We start from the raw sequence: 19,022 nt of genomic DNA on the forward strand, positions 1-19,022 counted from the left end.
GATCATTGGTATTGAAAGGAGGTTCTTAAAGGCTGTTTAAGAGGCAGAACCTCAAGGAATGAGAAGCCTGTGGCAAGAGAGCAGTTCTTTGAAGCCTCCAATCTGGGGATCCTAGTGACCCCAGTTTTCTTCAATCCCCATGTTACACTGTGCTGGGAAGGTAGACAATTTGAGATACCTTGACTAGAATCCAAGAGAAAGGGATCAAAACTTACCAAAAAAATTGCAGACTATTCCTCCCAAGAGAACAAGGATCAGGAAGAATCCCATGGTCTGGAAAAAAAAAAAAGATATAGTGACATAAAAAACCCTAGGACCATATGATTTATTTATTTATTTACTATATTTTATAATTATGAACTTAAGAATTGTGAACAATTAAAAGAATTTTCATATACAAAACACAAAAATGTAATATCAAATCTTAGGATAATTTTTCCTGAAGCTCAGAGAAAATTCTCTCCAGCCTTTTCCAGGCCCCCTCCCTCACTAAATCCCATAAGAATCCTTAGATCTTTGGTATTGAAAGGTGGTTCTTAAACCTCTGTATCTCTTTCACATAATTATTCTTACAAAGGCTATTAAATTTTAAAAAGTAGTAAAAAAAAATTGCCCCATCCATTATCCTTCAGGACGTCTTTTTTCCCTATGTATTTAAAAATATTATATTGAGGCTTTTTTTGGCTTATTTGCCAGTATGTACTGTCCCTTCCCTTGCCATGACTCCCACCATACCATTGAATTAATAAGTGGAGTCAAACTAAAGAAATCAACATGTTGACAATGTTTGGAAACATCTGCCTTGCCCTGAACCTATAGAATCCTGCATCTCTCTGCCAGGGGCTGGGAAGCATGTCATAGAACAGTGGTTCTCAAAGTATGGTCTAAAGAATCCCGGGGATCTCTGAAACCCTTTTAGAGGGTCTACAAATTAAAAATAGTTTTTATTTCCAATATGGTAAATGTCTATAAATATAATCCAGATAAACAAAAATTCTTTGGAGAGATCCTCAATAATTTTTAATAGGATAAAGATACTGAAAACAAAAGTTTGAGAACCCCTGCCATAGAATTCAGAGCTTAAGCTAGGAACCTTAGAAATTTAGAATTAAACCAAAAGACTAAAAGTGTGATGTCATACAGGTAATAAGCTGCAGAGAGCTAGGATTTCAACCTTGGTCCTCCAGACGTGTGGTTTAGGGACCCAATCTGGAGAGAAAGAGAGGAAAAGAGGAGAAACTATTGTGAAAAGCAAATATTACATGGTGATCATAGGCCCATAGATTTAGATCTGGAAAGAAAGCTTAGGGGCCATAAATCTAACCTGCTCATTTTACAGATGAGGAAGCTGAGACTGAAACATTACATGACTTGCCCAAAGTTATGACTATTAAGTGATTAAGGCAGAATTTGAATTGAATACTTTTTCATTCCAAACCCAGAGTTCTATCTATTGTACCATTTAGTATCTTCTGAACCTCCCTAGATCACAGATTCCTATTTCTCTCTTTCTCTGAGGTGAAGCCAAGATGGTGGAGTAAAAGCATTAACTCCCCATAGTTTTCCCCCAATTGCTCCAAATTCCTTTAAGTATCAACTCTAAATAACTTTCAGAGCATCAGAACACACAGAAAGACAGAGTAGAAGAATTTTCCAGTTAAAGACAACTTAGAAGGTCAGCAGAAAAGATCTGTGACAATAAGGTCTGAGTCCAGGCTGAAGTCCTGCTGCAGGCAGACCCAGAGCAGCCCACTGCTTATGGCCAGGTCCCTAGAAAGATCTTTGAGAACAGCTGCACAAAGCCCTGAAGTTTGGGACATTGCATCCCACAACCTGGGAACAGTGCCCTATTTTAACAAAGAGTTAGGTTAGGAAAATATGCACACATCAGAAAAAGATTCTGACCATAGAAAGTTACTATAGTGACAAGGAAGATCAAAACACATACACACAAGAAAAATAAGAATTGGTCTCAGTCCTTGGAAGAGCTTAAGAAGGATTTTGAAAATCAAGTAAGAGAGGTAGATGAAAAATTAGGAAGAGAATTGAGAGTGGTACAAAAGGAAATACAAAAAATTAATGAGAACGCCATAAAAAATAAAACTGGCCAAATTGGAAAGGAGGTAAAAAAAGCTCACTGAGGAAAAGAATTCTTTAAAAAATAGATTTGAATAAATGGAAGGTAATGGCTTTATGAGAAATCAAGATACAATAAAATAAAACCAAAAGAATGAAAAAATAGAAAAAAGTGAAATATTCCATTGGAAAAACAATTGACCAGGAAAATAAAATCAGGAGAGAGAATTAAAAAATTTTGGTCTACCTTATCACTCTCTTTTGCTCCTTTGAAAGCTCTAATGCCTCTAGACCTGAATCTCAAAGTCCCATCCCTATTACCCTCCAGTTTCTGGGCTCAGATCTGATCCCAGGGCCATCCCCTTTGCATCTCCTCTTTACCTTTTCTGGTCTGGGAATGCTTTGCTATTCTCTACTTACCCAGGTGAATTATACTTACCTCTTGTTTACTTAGATGCCGAGTGAGTTCCTCTGTGGCAGCTGGCCCAGCTCCCAGCCCAGCCTTGCTTCCTGGACAGCTCTCCAAACCTTCCCCCCAGCCTTCCATAGCTTCCCCTTAGACTTCTCAGGGTTCTTGCAACAGCTGACACTAAAACAGTGCCCTTCACATAGGGATTATTTGAAGTCAGCTAAGAAACTTTCCTGGATGTGTAGTAATACTATGTCCAATCTCTTGCTCTATAGATAGGATGGTATAAGGGCAATAAAGGATTGAAAACAACCCTTCTCTCCCTGCTAAGAGGGATCCCTATCCCGGGTCCTGAAGATGCTTCCCAGGCATTTGGAGGTGGTTTCTAGGCTCTGCAGTATAGATAATGGATACATCCTGTAAATACTCAAAAGAATCCTAGATCTGGAGTCAGGACACTTAAGCTCTATCTGTTTGACCTTGTGTCTGACCAAAGAATTTCCTATTTGGGGGCCTTAAGGATTTAAGTTGATCATCTTTCAGAACCCTTTCTCTTTTAGCAGCTTGAGTCTCTGGGCCATTGTAGGATACTAGAGAGCTAGAGAAGGGTAATAAGACCATTCAGTCTGCTCAGGCAATGCCATATCATCTGCATCCAACTATCTCCACTCTCTGGATTACTTTCAGATTCTTCTCTTCTCTCCTTATGCTGATTCCTAACAGACAAACAATGCTCCCCTTTTGTTCAGAGTCTTGAGTTTTAGTTCAAGGAAATGAAACAAATAGTGCCAAGTCATGAGTACTTTCCCAAGAAAACCGTTTTTAGCCTTTCTATTAGGTATCCATCAGGCTCCTAGGGTGGGACAGGGTAGTGGAGGCTGAAGGGAAAATGTCTTGGAACCTCTAATATAATGAGCTTCTTTTTCTTCACTTACATTCTTTCACAAAAGTGATGGAAGGAATGTCACGCAAATTTACTGATGGACAACATCTGTCCTTGTGAAAACATTATTGAGCAGGAATGGTATTATTTTCAAAACCTACTTAGTATATGTGTATTGGGGAAGGACTTTGGGGGAAAACAAAAAGTCCCTACAACTTCTTTGTTGTCTAATCACTCTCCCTGTTCTTCCTTTCCTCAACTATTGAGAAAAGTCCCTTTGTCTCTATGGACTTGTCTATGTTTTTGAACCCTCAAGCTATTCTCATCTGCCATCCTGCATACCCTGAACTGAATTCTGATATTAGGCTGCAGCTGAAAGAATGTTGGTTGGGAAATACATGGACCTTGGCTCTACTCTGGAACTTGGACATTGATTTATCCTATGACCTTGGAAAGTCATTTAACTTCTGAAGGCTTTAGTTTGATATTTGTATAAGGAAAGGATTAATAATAATTAATAATTAGTTATTCTAAAGTCTTTTTCAGATCTGGAATTCTGCAATTCTCTATCTTTGAGTGTTTTGTGTTTTGATTTAAGGTCTAATTTAAAGTTTCTTAGTGTACTGATGGCTTCTGTTCTATATTCAACAGTTCAATACTCTATGGTCTACATTCTAAGGATGTAACAGCTCTGGATTTTGTTTTTTACAATCTAAGGACCTTCCCAATAATGATATTTTGGATTCCAGAGCTTCCATTATCAAGTGCCCAACTCTTCTTTGTTCTGTTTTTTAACTCTCTGTGCAACACTCATCCCCAAAAGAATAAGATAACTCTGCCAGTTCAAAAGTATATGAAAGAACAGGGATAAGATCCATTATTTCATTAATATAGGAAACTCTAAGGCAAGAAAACTACCTTTATCAATGTAGGAGAGTGCCTTCTATGCAATGCAATCTTGGAAAGTTGACTAGAGCACTGAGAGGTTCATAGCCTTTCCTTGGGTGACACAACCAGTATGGGTTAGATGCAAAACTCAAACCCAAGTCACATTGATTTTGAAACTCTCACTCCAGTCACTGTGATATGTTGCCTTTTCTCAGGGAGGAATTTATAAGATTTAACAATTGCCTCACATTTGTACAAATGCTTACTCATGCCAATCTAGGCCAATGCTAGCTTGGAAATTTGGGAAGCTGTTGTATCACATGGGTCATAGATCTCAGAAAGATACTTCATTTGGCATTGGAAGACTTAAAGATAATGACATTTTTTATCCAATCTACAAATTATGTAATTTATGGCTTTGAGGGATAAAGCACATGAAAAGGTACTCCAAATCACTATTGATCACAGAAATGCAAATTAAGACAACTCGGCTGTTCAAAAATGTGCAAAAATTTTTGTGGCAGCCCTTTTCGTAGTGGCAAGAAACTAGAAATTGAATGGATGCCTCTCAGTTGGGGAATGGTTGAGTAAATTGTGGTATATGAATATTATGGAATATTATTTTTGTATGTGCAAAAATGTTTGTGGCAGCCCTTTACATAGTGGCAAGAAACTGGAAATTGAATGGATGCCCCTCAGTTGGGGAATGGCTAAGTAAATTGTGGTATATGAATATTATGGAATATTATTTTTGGTAAGAAATGACCAACAGGATGATTTCAGAAAGGCCTGGAGAGACTTACAAGAACTGATGCTGAATAAAATGAGCAGGACCAGGAGATTATTATATACTTCAACAACAAGACTATATGAACATCAATTCTGATGGACGTGGCTCTCTTCAACAATGAGATGATCCAAATCAATTGTTCAGAAATGAAGAGAACCAGTTACACCCAGAAAAAAATTATGGGAAATGAGTGTGAACCACAACATAGCATTTCCACTCTTTCTATTATTGTTTGCTTTCATATTTGTTTTTCTTCTCAGGTTTTTTTTAACTTTCTTTCTAGATCAACTCTTTCTTGAGCAGCAAGATATTGTATAAATATGTATACATATATTGTATTTAACATATACTTTAACATATTTAACATGTATTGGACTACCTGCTATCTGGGGGAGGGGATGAGGGGAAGAAGGGGAAAAGTTAGAACAGAAGTGATTGCAAGGGACAATGTTGAAAAATTACCCTTGCAAATGTTTTGTAAATAAAAAGCTATAATAATAATAATAAAATAAATCATTGACAGACAGATTATTAGAACAATAGTATTCTTAGGTCAGAGGACCTCAGGATCACTAATATATCTTCCCTAAAATCTAAGGAAAGAAATATTATTATATTTCTAGGCCAGGGGACTGTTATAATCATTGACAGACAGATTGCCAGAACAATAGCACTCCAAGAGGGGGGACAGAGAAGAAACTCCGGATCACAGATTTCAAAGTCAGAAGACTTTAGAATAACTGACAGATTGTTAGAACAGAAGCACCTCAAGGTCAGGGGGACCTCCATACTACTGTACCTCTTATAGCTTCTATTAGTGAAAAAGAGAATACTGAAGTTATTGAGAGAAATGATTATTAATAACTAATGATTAAGGAAGATCTGGAGTTTCCCCTTTTTCTAAAGGTTTCATTTGAAAGCTAAGTTTCTAATGATTGAATGAACTTTTTCCTTAATCATGTTCAGAGCCCTCCTAACATTACAAGGAATTTTATGTAAGATGGGCAAACCCATTGTGTTTTCAGATTTGAGTGAGGATAAATTCTTTGTTTAGATTGAACAAGGCTGGGAGTAATTTGCCTTGATCAAAGATCATTAGAATAGGTCCAGGCTTTCATTGTAATATTCATTCTAAAAAAATTGGAAGAGAAGCAAATCATCTACCTCTCACAATTATGCTATAGAGCGGAGATTTATTCTTAACCAAACAATAAAGAGAAGGAATTACAAAAGATAAAACAGATAACTTTGATTCCATGAAATTGAAAAACTTTTGCACAACAAAATTAATGCACCTAGGATAAAAAAGGAAGATGTACCCCAAACTCCAGGACAGAGTATTTCAGAGATGCAAAGGTGTGATAGTATTGCTCTCATTTACTTTCTACAATCCAGATACACTATATTGTCATTAAAAGAGTCTCTAATCTCTCAAACTATATGTGAATCTGAAATTAAGGCAATTTGAAAACTAAGCTATTCCATGATTCTGTCTTCCTCATCCAAATTCAGGATATCAGTATTTTTGAAATTAAGTTGACAATCATTTGAAATCTCTCCAGTTACCTGGAAAAGAATTAGGCAAATCTTTCAGAGACAACAATAGTAACTTCTTATAATTCTATTTTTCAGCTTTTAAAATTTACAGAGCAACTTACGTGCCCTGTCTCATTTGATTCTCAAACTAAGGCTCCTTGAGTTAGTATTGTGGAGAAAGAAATTCATAAGGAAATACCAGAGAGAGGAAACTTTGTAAAAACAAAATCGATAATTTAAACTGTATAAAATTAAAAACTTTTGTAGGAAAAATATCAGTATAGTTAAAGTAGAATGTAAGATGTTAAAGTGGGAAAATTTTTTTCATTAAACATCACTGATAAAATCTGATATACAAATATAGGGAATTGTCACAAATGCATGATGTTAAGAGATTCACTGATAAAATATAATCAAAGGACATGAACAATTTTCATTAGAATAGAAAAGTTGTTGAAGAAGAAAATTAATGTATTTTATGCTAATACTATATATTTTAGTTACAAAACCATCAGAAACAATTGGTTTTAATTTAATATTTTAAATCCAAGTCATTTTTAGCTAAGGATGAGAAATATCTAAACTGGCATAGTATTTTCCTGCTTCCTCTCCTTCTCCCTCTGCCTCCAATATCCTAACATGCAAAGTACCCCAACAGACTTGAGATAATATTTATAAAGAATCTTAAAGAAGTAAGAAGTTGTAAAATGTTCAACAAATTATTCAGGTTAAACCTTCTAGAACAACGGACAATTGATCTATTTAAATTGCTTGAATTACTGTATTTCTTCCTTGATTGTTTCTGTCAAGTATGGAAAGGTCTTCCTTCCTGTGATCATTTACCTTGAAATTTTGCAATCCTTGAAAAGGGAACACTGTTCTTGGGTGGATCATCATGCCAATTATAGCAGGATAGTAGATGACAATGCTCTTAAGTAGCTAAGAGTTAAGTTTGCTTTCCAAGAAATGTAGTTTCTCAAGGAAATCCTTAAGTTTTTTTTCAAGCCACCTTTCTAAAAGAAAATCCAAAAATGGCTCTTACTCTAGATAAAAGCATTTTTCTTAATTTTATCAGTTAGACTAAAAGGGAAGTTGTTTATAGGCTATTGTGTGGTATGCCAAATCCAATTTACAAATACTCAGAGATATCTCTCAAGTGAAGAATAGAAGTGTTTATTTTAGAATCTTGCAGGAAGCGAACATCTTCCACTGGAGTTCCGTCAATGGAGAGAGGTTAATTTCCACAGAGAATGAAGTGACTTATATGGTCATGTCCACAAGAATCCATGACATTCCTCCTCCCCTTATCGATCAATTCTCACTTCCCCACTTAGTGGCACAAATTTGCCAAATTCCGGTTAGGTCCATATGGTCAGTTTTACTGTTTGCAGGTGTAGTTTCCTAAACTTATGGATTTATGGTGGTCAGTTTCACAAGGTTTACAACTGTTTACTTGAGCCAGTACAAGCATCTATTTCATTTCCCCAAATTCCCAGATAAACTGAATTTAAGTTATAAATTCAATCTACCTTAGTTAATAATTTTATAAGAAACCCCCACAACAAGGAGATTTATTTAGAGGTAAGTATAGCTAGAATAACCAAGGACACTTAGTTTATCTTGGGCTTTCTCAATCAACGAATAGAGATTAGCCAGTTTATAGACTTCTCAGAATGTCTCCAGGCCATTAAATAGTTAGATTCTTCTCTAAGTAGTTAGGTAAAGGTCCAAGAGATCACCTCAGATATTTCTACTAGAAGAGCAAGCCTTTTATTCTCCTTCCCAGAGCCTTAATGATTAACAGACTTTTGAAACTGGGTCTGAAATTATCAAGTGACTATTCTGAGAAGTCCTCAGTTTCCCGTTAGACTCACTGTCATATTGTGCTATTAATTTTATTATTTGATAAATCTGTGTTAATGCTAGGATTTCAATTCTGTAGTTAATAATTAGTAGCAAAATTGTTAACTGTAGTTTATTCACACTGAGGAGTTCCTGAGGAGTTCTTTATATTTTTCTTCAGTGCAGAAAATAAAAAAATAAAAAAAAAAACTGTATGTCAAGAACTATTTGAGATGTCATGATAGTCTCCTCAATGAAGTACTTAGAAGCATTTAATTCACAAGGCACAGATGAAATCAAGTACTCGCACATATGAATTTTTAGCCTTTCAGTTTTTTTTTCATTTTGTGAAGGATTTAAATTTTTTTTAATAATAGCCTTTTATTTTCTTCTTTCCTTCCCCCTTACCTCCCTCCCCAGTATTAAACTTGTGAGCACCATTTGCTTCTCACAGCCCTCCCTTTTTAGGATCCCTCCCTCCACCTTAGAGTTCCTCCCCCCTTTTTTTACCCCTTTTTTCCTCACAATTTCTGTATTCCCAGCTTTTTTATTTTCAAAATATATGCAAAGATAGTTTTCAACATTCACCCTTGCAAAATCTTGCATTCCAAATTTTTCTCCTTCCCTTCTCCCTACCTCATCCCCTAAACACCAAGTAATCTAATATAGGTTAAACATGTGCAATTCTACTATACATATTTCCACATTTATCATGCTGCACAAGAAAAATCAGATCAAAAAGAAAAAAAATGAGAAAGAGAAAAAAGCAAGCAAGCAACAACAAAAATGGTGAAAATACTATGTTGTGATCCACACTCAGTCCTCAAGGTCCTCTCTCTGGGTGCACATGGTTCTCTCTCCATTACAAGTCCATTGAAATTGGCCCAAATCACCTCATTGTTGCAGTTGTGTACACAGAAATGATCATCGTATAATCTTGTTGCTGTGTACAATGTTCTCTTGGTTCTACTCACTTCACTTAGCATCAGTTCATGTGAGTCTTTCCAGGCCTCTCTGAAATCATCTGAAATATGACCGCAATATGGAGGTCCCCCTGATCTTGGGGTGCTTCTTTTGTAACAATCTTTCAGTGATTCTAAAGTCTTGTGGTTTTGGAATCTGTGATTCCAAGGTTCCCCCCACCCCAACCTTGGAGTGCTATTGTTCTGGCAATCTGTCAATGACTGTAAAAGTCCCCTGGCCTAGGAATATAATAATATTTCTTCTCTTAGATTTTAGGGAAGATATAGTAGTGTTTCTGAGAACCTTTGACCTAAGAATTCTATTATTCTAACAATCTATCAATGATTTCAAAATTTTCTGGCCTTAGAATAGTCCTAGAAACATTACTGACTATCAGAGAGATAATCTGTGGGTCAGTGATAACCAGGTCCCTGAGACAATAGTGAATAGACCACTCCTCAAACCTACTTGTAAGCCATAAAATTGGCAAATATGTAACATGAAGTTCTGATCAACTTTGTCCTATAAATCTATTTTCTCTTAGGTTTTTGGCTAAATTCTTCTGGGAAATTAGCCTGCTTCAACTGGCGTTACAATTACAATAAACTTTGTCCCCTGACTTGGATATGGGTTCAAGCCTGCAAATTCTGTTGAGACACCTTGCATTACCAGTCTATGATCCCAACCTTTTTGGGACCTTTCCCAACCTCAACATTTGGATGGCCTATATGGGGAGATTCTGGCCTCCCCTGGCTTGGTTCTCTCCTTATCAAGGTAAGTCCCCCATTTTTTTCTTCTCCAACCCTATAGCTGGGACACCATTGGGAGAAGGCTTGTCTGGGTCTTTGTGAACTCCAGGCTGAGCAAGTTTTCCTTGCTCCTTGATGCCCAGACTTGGAAATTCTTGAAAATTTTGGAAAAGTTCCTTTGCCACTTTTTCTCCTTCTCTGGGACACCAGAGAAGACAAAGTGCTATAGGATAGCTTTTGACAAAGAAATTTTATGGCTGATGATTGTTGGAGGGGATGCGGGAAAACTGGGACATTGATGCATTGTTGGTGGAGTTGTGAACGAATCCAACCATTTTGGAGAGTAGTTTGGAACTATGCTCAAAAAGTTATCAAACTGTGCATACCCTTTGATCCAGCAGTGTTACTACTGGGCTTATATCCCAAAGAGATACTAAAGAAGGGAAAGGGACCTGTATGTGCACGAATGTTTGTGGCAGCCCTTTTTGTAGTGGCTAGAAACTGGAAACTGAATGGATGTCCATCAGTTGGAGAATGGCTGAATAAATTGTGGTATATGAAAATTATGGAATATTACTGTTCTGTAAGAAATGACCAACAGGATGATTTCAGAAAGGCCTGGAGAGACTTACACGAACTGATGCTGAGTGAAATGAGCAGGACCAGGAGATCATTATATACTTCAACAACAATACTATATGATGACCAGTACTGATGGACCTGGCCATCCTCAGCTATGAGATCAACCAAATCATTTCCAATGGAGCAGTAATGAACTGAACCAGCTATGCCCAGAGAAAGAACTCTGGGAGATGACTAAAAACCATTACATTGAATTCCCAATCCCTATATTTATGCACACCTGCATTTTTGATTTCCTTCACAAGCTAATTGTACAATAATTCAGAGTCTGATTCTTTTTGTACAGCAAAATAATGTTTTGGTCATGTATACTTATTGTGTATCTAAGTTATATTTTAATATATTTAACATCTACTGGTCATCCTGCCATCTAGGGGAGGGGGTGGGGGGGGTAAGAGGTGAAAAATTGAAACAAGAGGTTTGACAATTGTTAATCCTGTAAAGTTACCCATGTATATATCCTGTAAATAAAAGGCTATTAAATAAAAAAGAAAAAAAAGAAAAAAAAGAAAAAAAGAAAAAAAAAAGAAATTTTATGGCTTTTGGCAAAGATAGGAGAGTTCTCTTTCATGTCATTTTTGTTTTTGTCTACATTTCTGTGCTGAATGTCTGTGTCATGTTTGTCCTGTGAGCTAGATTTTGTTATCTGGAAAGATTTAAAATGCAGCCAGCAAGAAAAAAAAACTTCTCTGCTATAGTTATAATGCTAGGAAGATTATGACTTCCACCTTAAAAAAGGGGGAAAAAATCTAACTTTTTTTCCTTTGGACCTCAGCTCTGGCTAAGCTGGGGTTACAGAAACAAAGTTTGTTAATTAAAATTAAAATTGCATCTTAGCATATTCTCAAGGCTTTGAGAGCAGTGATCAAGAAGTTTGGCAATTAGTCATTTTAAGATTGCGAGAAAAAATTCCTGAAATATTGGGAATAATTCCAGAAATTTACCCCATTCTGATAGAAAAGAAAAGGGAACACAACAAACTAGATAAATAGCAACTTTTTGCTAACCCTTCCTTGACTCCTATCTTGTTCAGAATCCTCTTCTGCTCCTTTGGAAAAGCATCCCAGAAGTTATTAAGGGACCTTCTCTTCTCCACTCCCCAGAGTCCTGAGTGCATCTCAATTGTGGGAATTGCTAACAAGATCAATATAGCCCAGGTTCCTCTGTTTGCTAACTCCTTTCATCTCAGATCAGATTAAGAAAAGAGAATGCTAAAGAACTGTAGGGAAAGTCAAATTCTGCCTCATCTATAGAAATAAGGGAAGCAGCAATAGCTGTGGGGGACCCCACATAACCTTGCCCAAACACCTCTCCAAGCCAGCTTGGGGGCCTGGGGATGGAGTCAGGGTTAGTCCCCATGGTCAGCAATCCCTGAGCCTTGTCACCTGAAACTATCATCAAAGGGAGATCCTGGCACCAGTCACTCCAGCCTTCAGCAGGTTCTGTCCGGCATCTGCCTAGGAAGAATCTGGGTGCCCCTGGCAGCAAGCAGCATGGCAGTGTGAGGGGAGAAAGCCAGTCAGGCTCTGCATTTGGCAAGCCCACCATTTTCTGTTTCAGTTGGGATATGTGTTAGCTATGTAATTCATGGCAGATTATTTATTTTATCTCTGCCCAGTTTTCTGATTTGTAAAGAGAAATAATAATGATTATTGTTGTGAAGGCCACATGATAGCAAAAGTGCTTAGAATAAAATGTGCTATATGAATGTTAGCTGCTTTATTGGATAGAATTGCTTCATATTTGATAACTTCATGGGTTTTTAGATGCATATAATGCCAGTGTTGAAATAAATGATTTCTATGTGTGTGTAAAGTAATTTGGAAGCAAATTCAACTAAATTAAGGTCTCTCCAGGACTAGGAGAATAGTGTATAGAGGAAAGAACAATTCAGTGAAATTTGTTATTTGAGATATGATACTAAAAACAGTTTTAAAGGAGCTCTAATTAAAGCCACTAAAGGGATATGTAAATTATAACCTATTTGCACTGAGAGTGTTAACAGAAGATTTAAGAGTTTGGAAACTTTTAGGAAAACAGAAACGCAATTTCTTTAAAGACTCTCTCCGGTAACAAACAGTCTGCTTTTGAGTTATCTAGAGTCAGACTTTTGAGGGCCCTATCAATAAAAACTGGCATCTTAACTCTTTTCCTGGCTCACAAAAGAGAAATGACCTGCATGAATTGGAAAATAACCAAATGGCAATTCAGTTTGTCTAGAATATTTAATCAAAATTTAGGGAATCTCATTAACTAAAGTTAAATGAATTTTAAAATCTGTTCTATCTCAATTTTAAGAATTGTCTTGTTTCCTCCCTAAAACAAAGGGGAAACTTATTTAAGGTATTAGAAATTACAGCTAAGACTATTTGGCTTTTAGGAAAATTCTAAAATTGTTAACTAAGTTATTTAGAGTATAGTCATCATGTTAAACCTAAAATTGGTAATTATTGTGTGTGTGTAGAACAAGAAGGATGAGGTGAAAACTTTATCAGTTCACCTCCAAGTATGAGGTGTGCAATACCTTTTTCCCCTTCACAGAATAGAGGGAGGTATCAAGCAGCACAGCCCATGAGAACTCTAAGAACAGTTGGGATGGCCAATAGCAAACTTAGCCCCTATGCTGGGGTCTCCATCAAATTGTCTAAATTTGTCAGCTTGACAATTTTCTTGAAACCATCAGGGTAAGTAAGGTCATCAGCCCTGAGAAATGAGCCTGTGTAGGATTTATAGCTTCTAAACAAGGAATATATTTATTAAGAATCTATAAGGTTGTTTAATGATCAATCCTTTGCACAAGGATGAATTGAAATATATAAAACATGTTAAACAAAGTCTCCTATGTATTTAAGTCCTGGTAAACTTTTAAAGTAATGTATCTAGCCCTAAGCTGTGATGAGTAGAATCTGTTATTAGATATAAAACTTCTTGGAACTGTAATTGATATTCTTTGAGTTTTGAATTTGATTGCTTGATCATTAAGTCAGTAACCCACCATTGGTGAGAAATGCCATGAGTTATTCAGAGGAATGCTTTTCTGAGCTGTCACAGGTGGATGTCTATCTGGGCAAGAGTTGGGAGGAAAATTTTAGGCTTTGCTTGAGGTGGGATTCTTCTGACTCAGTTTCCCAGTTCTGTTTCTTTGTTTCCCATCTGATTATTCCTGAGTCTGACTATAAGTTGGAATTGTTACTGCATGATTGGTTATTAAACAGAAATAGGGTTTATTTTATCCTGTCATGTATGTGCTCTCAGGCTGAAGCCTGAAGAAGCTATTTTGATGCTATTATAATCATATCCCTGCTTTTTCCTCTTATAGAAAATTTCTATAATCAGAGCAAATGGTCAATAGAAATCATGAGCCCAGCATCCTTATCACTGCCTGAACCTTTCTCTAAGAAACAGCTGTGTACTTTCCTGAGCATGGCTGGCTTTTATACCTAACTTGGGTTATTGCCAAGCCCCTATGTGATTCTAGTCCAGGCCCTGACACAATTCCCCTCGAATGGGGGCCCTGATCAGGCCAAGGTTTTTAAGACCCTGAAAGCTAAACTGACCTCTTGCCTTGGCCTTAGCCCTACCTAAAACCTTTCCCACTGTATATTGATGGAAGGTGGGCCAGGTTCTAGGGGTCTCAGCTCAGTCTCTGGAACCCCATCCAGACCCGTTGTTTACGTCTCAAAGAAACTGGGTGCTTCTTTGCCTCCTGCATAATTGAAGAAGCCTCTAAGCTCACCTTAAACCAACCATTGGAGGTTCTAATCTCCCACCAGATGCAGAATGTTTTTGCCCTCACCAGAACTTTAGAATTGGGAAAGGAATGAGAGTGGACATCTATACAGATTCCAATATGTTTTGCATGCTCATGGGGCTATGTGGGAGGAAAAGAAAATTCTGACAGCAAAACATTTATGGCAAGTTGTCGTTTTGTAAAGGACACCAGAAGGGGGATTCACTTCTGGCCAATGGAAACAGGCTTGCAGATTCAGCTGCCCATTTGCCCCTTTAATTCCCCAGATCCCTGAATTCTATACCCTCTCATAGCTCCCAAGACTAAGTCCTTGCTAAATACCCTCTTTCTCCTTCTGGGTGCTTTCAAACACTTCAGGCCAATTTCTAATCCCTAAACCAGCCAATGGAAACTTCTCTATGACCTACACCAAGCTACTCACTTGGGAAAAAATGCCCTCTAATCCCTTGTGAAACCTACTTTCACTGGTTACAAACTAGGAGAAATAACTAAACAGGTCTGTCAGGCCTGCCCAGTTTGTGCCCAAGTAAATCCTGAAAGGCTTTTAAACCCCCCTGCTCCTGAGGCCCATCCAGAAGAGAGGTACACACCCACTGCAGGACTGGCAGATGGATTTTACACATATGTCCCTTCTTCAGGCCTTCAAACTGCTCTTGGTTTTTGTTGTTACCTTTACTAATTGGGTAAAAGCTTTCCCTTGTGAGGGAAGATTTAATTAATTTATTACTAATAGTATTTATTAATATTTTATTATATTATATTAATAGTAATTATTAACAATTAAGATTATTATCTATACTCTGCATGCACCCTCTTAATGCTTAATCCTCAATGCTTAATGCCTTTTAAATATTATGTCTGGATATGAGACATTCCTGATGGCCTCCTTTACTTCCCCATCCCCCCAAGTCTTCCTCTAGGTGGGTTTCCTGGTTATTGTCCCTAGTAATCTCCATACCAACTTCACTTTTAATTATTTCTTTTTTTCCTTCTATTTGGCCCCTACATAGCTCCTATTTGGCCCCCTGACCTAAGAATGCTGTTGTTCTAACAATCTGTCTGTCAATGATTTCAGTTTTCTGGGCTTAGAATTGAACTAGAAACATTACTGACTATCAGATAGATAATCTGTGGATCCCTGTGACAATAGTGAATAGATCACCCCTCAAATCTCCTTGTAAGCCATGAAATTAGGAAATAAGAAACATGAAGCTCTGATCAACTTTTTCCTATAAATTTATCTCTTTTCTCTTGGGTCCTTCGATAAATTCTTTTGGAACTTAAGCCTGCTTCAATTGGCATTGCAATTACAATGAACTTTGCTCCTTGACTTGGCTATGGTTTCAAGCCTACAAATTCTTTTGAGGTACTTCTCGACACTGGTCTATGACCCCAATCTTTTGGGGTCCTTTCCTAATCTCAACAATCTTCATGACTGTTTCTTATAGAACAGTAATATTCCATTACAGTCATATACTATTACTTATTCAGCCTTTCTCCAACTGATGGGCATCCACTCAGTTTCTAGTTCCTTGCCACTACAAAAAGGGCTGCCACAAATATTTTTGCACATTTGCATCCCTTTAGTTTTTATTTGTAGCCAAAGACTCTGCAGCTTAATGATGCTTTCTAGTATGAAGGTGATTTAGTTTAAAGGCAATTGGTACTTAATCTACCACTTAATCTGATCACCTCGTTGGTGACTTTGGTCATAACTATTATAGAACAAATATTTTGATATATATGTTTATCTAGAAAGTGTACTCACTATTCTTTGTGTGGTTCAAAAAAATCTTATTTGATTTATCTGCATCCAAATCTCAATTTTTTAAATACAGTGCAAATAGATGCAGATTCAGCTGCAGATTCAGCAGATTCAGAATCAGCAGATTCAGCTATTATGATCTTTATGATATTGGGGTCAGAAAAGATCAGAAAGCTTACTAATTTTCTCTTGAACACCAAATATTTGAATTATTCTAGTAGCTCTTAGAATCAAATGAATAAACTTCCCTGAAGATTTGACCTACTACACATCACAGGGAACTACTCTGTCAAATATACCTTCTTCCTTCATGGGCTTATAGGCATGAAAAATTTATTGTAAATGCCTACACTCCTAATCTGATAATCTTTAGGTGTAACTCTATGGCCATAGATCGAAAGGAAGTCTCATTTTTTTAAAGTGTCTGGCATGAATGAGTGAGCACATCAGTTATGCTCACAGTTGATCAGGACTCCCTGATTTACTCTTATTCTAGAGTTTATTACTCTCTCTTCTTAGCCACTTAGCTGCCTCTTTGTTTAGTTTAAATCTCCCAAAATTGAATGTCTCCTGAATAAGCTTGGTATAGTAATATTGTAGTAGCATTAAATAAAAAATTCACTCAAAATGTTTTTTAAACAATTTTTATGAATGCAGTAAAAATACCAATTGATATGAATTACCCCCTTCATTGTATTTTGCTAAGCCTTAGAAAAAGAAGGAAGAAAAAGCTCTACCCCAAAGTGTAAAAAAATTTTTTTGGATCTTGGTTATGGAATCAGCCTAGATTTAGGTGAATATTAAAATTGCCTAGACATTTTCAGGATGTTTTTGGATTTTCTTTCTTTCTTTTTTCTTTTTTTTTTTTAATGATTTTTAATTTTTTTCAAGTTGAATGTAAATGCAAATTTTAACATTTTAGTTTTTAGTTTAACATTTAGTTTTTACAAATTTCAAGTTCCAAGTTCTCTTCCTCCCTTTCTCTTTCTCCTTCCCCTCCTTTCTCGGAAAGGTAAGCAATTTGCCATAAGCTATATATATGAAATCACACAAAATATGTTTTGGATTTGTACTTCTGAAAGATCCCCCTGCATCAGCTTCTCAGACTATACAGAAACAAAGATGTTAAAGATTGTTCCTGGCCTGAATTCTCCTGATTTGATGTTTCCCCATGATCCTGGTCACTCTGATTCAGATCTACTCAATGATGGGCATACATGGTACTTCACATAATGGAACATAAAGGGTCTATAGGCAATTCCTTGGTGTCTAAATTGTCATGTCACCAACACTTCTTGCCATCGTTACCTGTGATAAAGACAAGGGCATTTGAATAAGTTAGAGTAACAAGGTTTGGATTGTTAAAGAAAAATCACCAAAGTTGATCATTTAAGTGTTAATATAAACAATTTTCTTTAAACTGCTCCTGAGCTGCGTTCAACATTGGTTCCTGAATATCAATCAGTATGCATAAGCCTCAAAGCACTATATCTATGTAGTATCCTTTCAAAATTACTCAAGCTTCTGTCTTGATTTTTCATAATTTCCTGAATCATTGATGGATTTCTTATGAATTCTAGTGTTCGTCTCATTATAGCTGGATTGTTAATTATACGATTTATCTCTGGATTTCCCTGTATTAGGTGCTGCATTTGAGAATTGCCATTATTACCTGTCTCATGAGGTCGAGATTTGAAAACCTGGTCTGAACAAAGGGATTTTCCCTAGTCTGGACCATCATTCCAGGGTTGGACTTGAGATGCTGCTGCATTTGACTTTGTAGTTCAGAGAAATTAGGTGTATTTAAGCTTAAACCATTCAGAGCGCAGGATCTCCGAAGTCTCCTAAATCAGAGGTTACTATTTGTAAAACCTGGTGTGGAGATGCTGATGTGCCAGAATTGCTTCCAGTGGTGTTTGTTTGCTGAACTGGATGATCTTGAAGTCTTTTTGTGTTTTTATGACAAGATAAACAGTAAGAGCATCATGCATTCCCTGATGCCTCAAAGTATCTTGATCTTAAAAAAAAAAAAAATCCCAGAAGTTGATCAGGATGGGATTTGAATCGTTTGGATATTTTTTCGTGAAGCTGCTGGACAGAGCTGATTTTGGGCACCACAAACTTCTTCTCCTTCCGAGTCTTCACAGTGACTTTGATTATCTTGGGATCAACTGCGGGGGAGCTGGTATATAGCACGGAGGAGGGGAGGCTCAGTGAGAAGTGAGTCTGCTGCAGGGGAGGAGGCTTCTGCGGGAGCCGAGGGCTGAGGGAGGTGGGTGAGGGTGGGGGTGGGGTGGGGGGGAAAGGAGGACAAAGACAAGCCAGGAGAATAGAGAGGTACCTCCTTCATCTCTACGGGATGAGGCGCTGTCTGGGTGCTGATGCAGGGTTAAGCCTGGACAGCTGCTGTTACTGCTCAGTGCTCGGGCTCATTAGTTGGGCGTAACCCCAATTCTCTGGCGCTACTGGATTTCCCTGATCTACATTCTCTACAGCAAGATATTTGAAATGATCCTTTCTTTATCTGGAGTACAAGTAGCACATAAGCCAAGTCTAAAGGAGCACTTAAGAGGAAGCAATGTTAGTGTTTGCCAAGTATCAATAAAGTACAAGGGGAAGTAGAGTGCAGAAAATTGCATTTATAAATTCTTGAATTCTGTGGCTGGGAGCTCATTAAGGAAAAAGAAAGAACAAAATGATGCAACTTGAAGCACAGAGATCAAAGCTA

At 37.1% G+C, this 19,022-nt stretch overlaps 1 pseudogene; it reads right to left on the reverse strand.

Annotated features, from left to right (window-relative positions):
* Window positions 1-17,690: 17,690 nt before the first annotated feature.
* Window positions 17,691-18,490, reverse strand: LOC116420496 (annotated as a pseudogene).
* Between the last annotated feature and the right edge of the window lie 532 nt (window positions 18,491-19,022).

This window comes from Sarcophilus harrisii, chromosome 1 (assembly GCF_902635505.1).
Source record: "Sarcophilus harrisii chromosome 1, mSarHar1.11, whole genome shotgun sequence".
Lineage (NCBI taxonomy): Eukaryota > Metazoa > Chordata > Mammalia > Dasyuromorphia > Dasyuridae > Sarcophilus > Sarcophilus harrisii.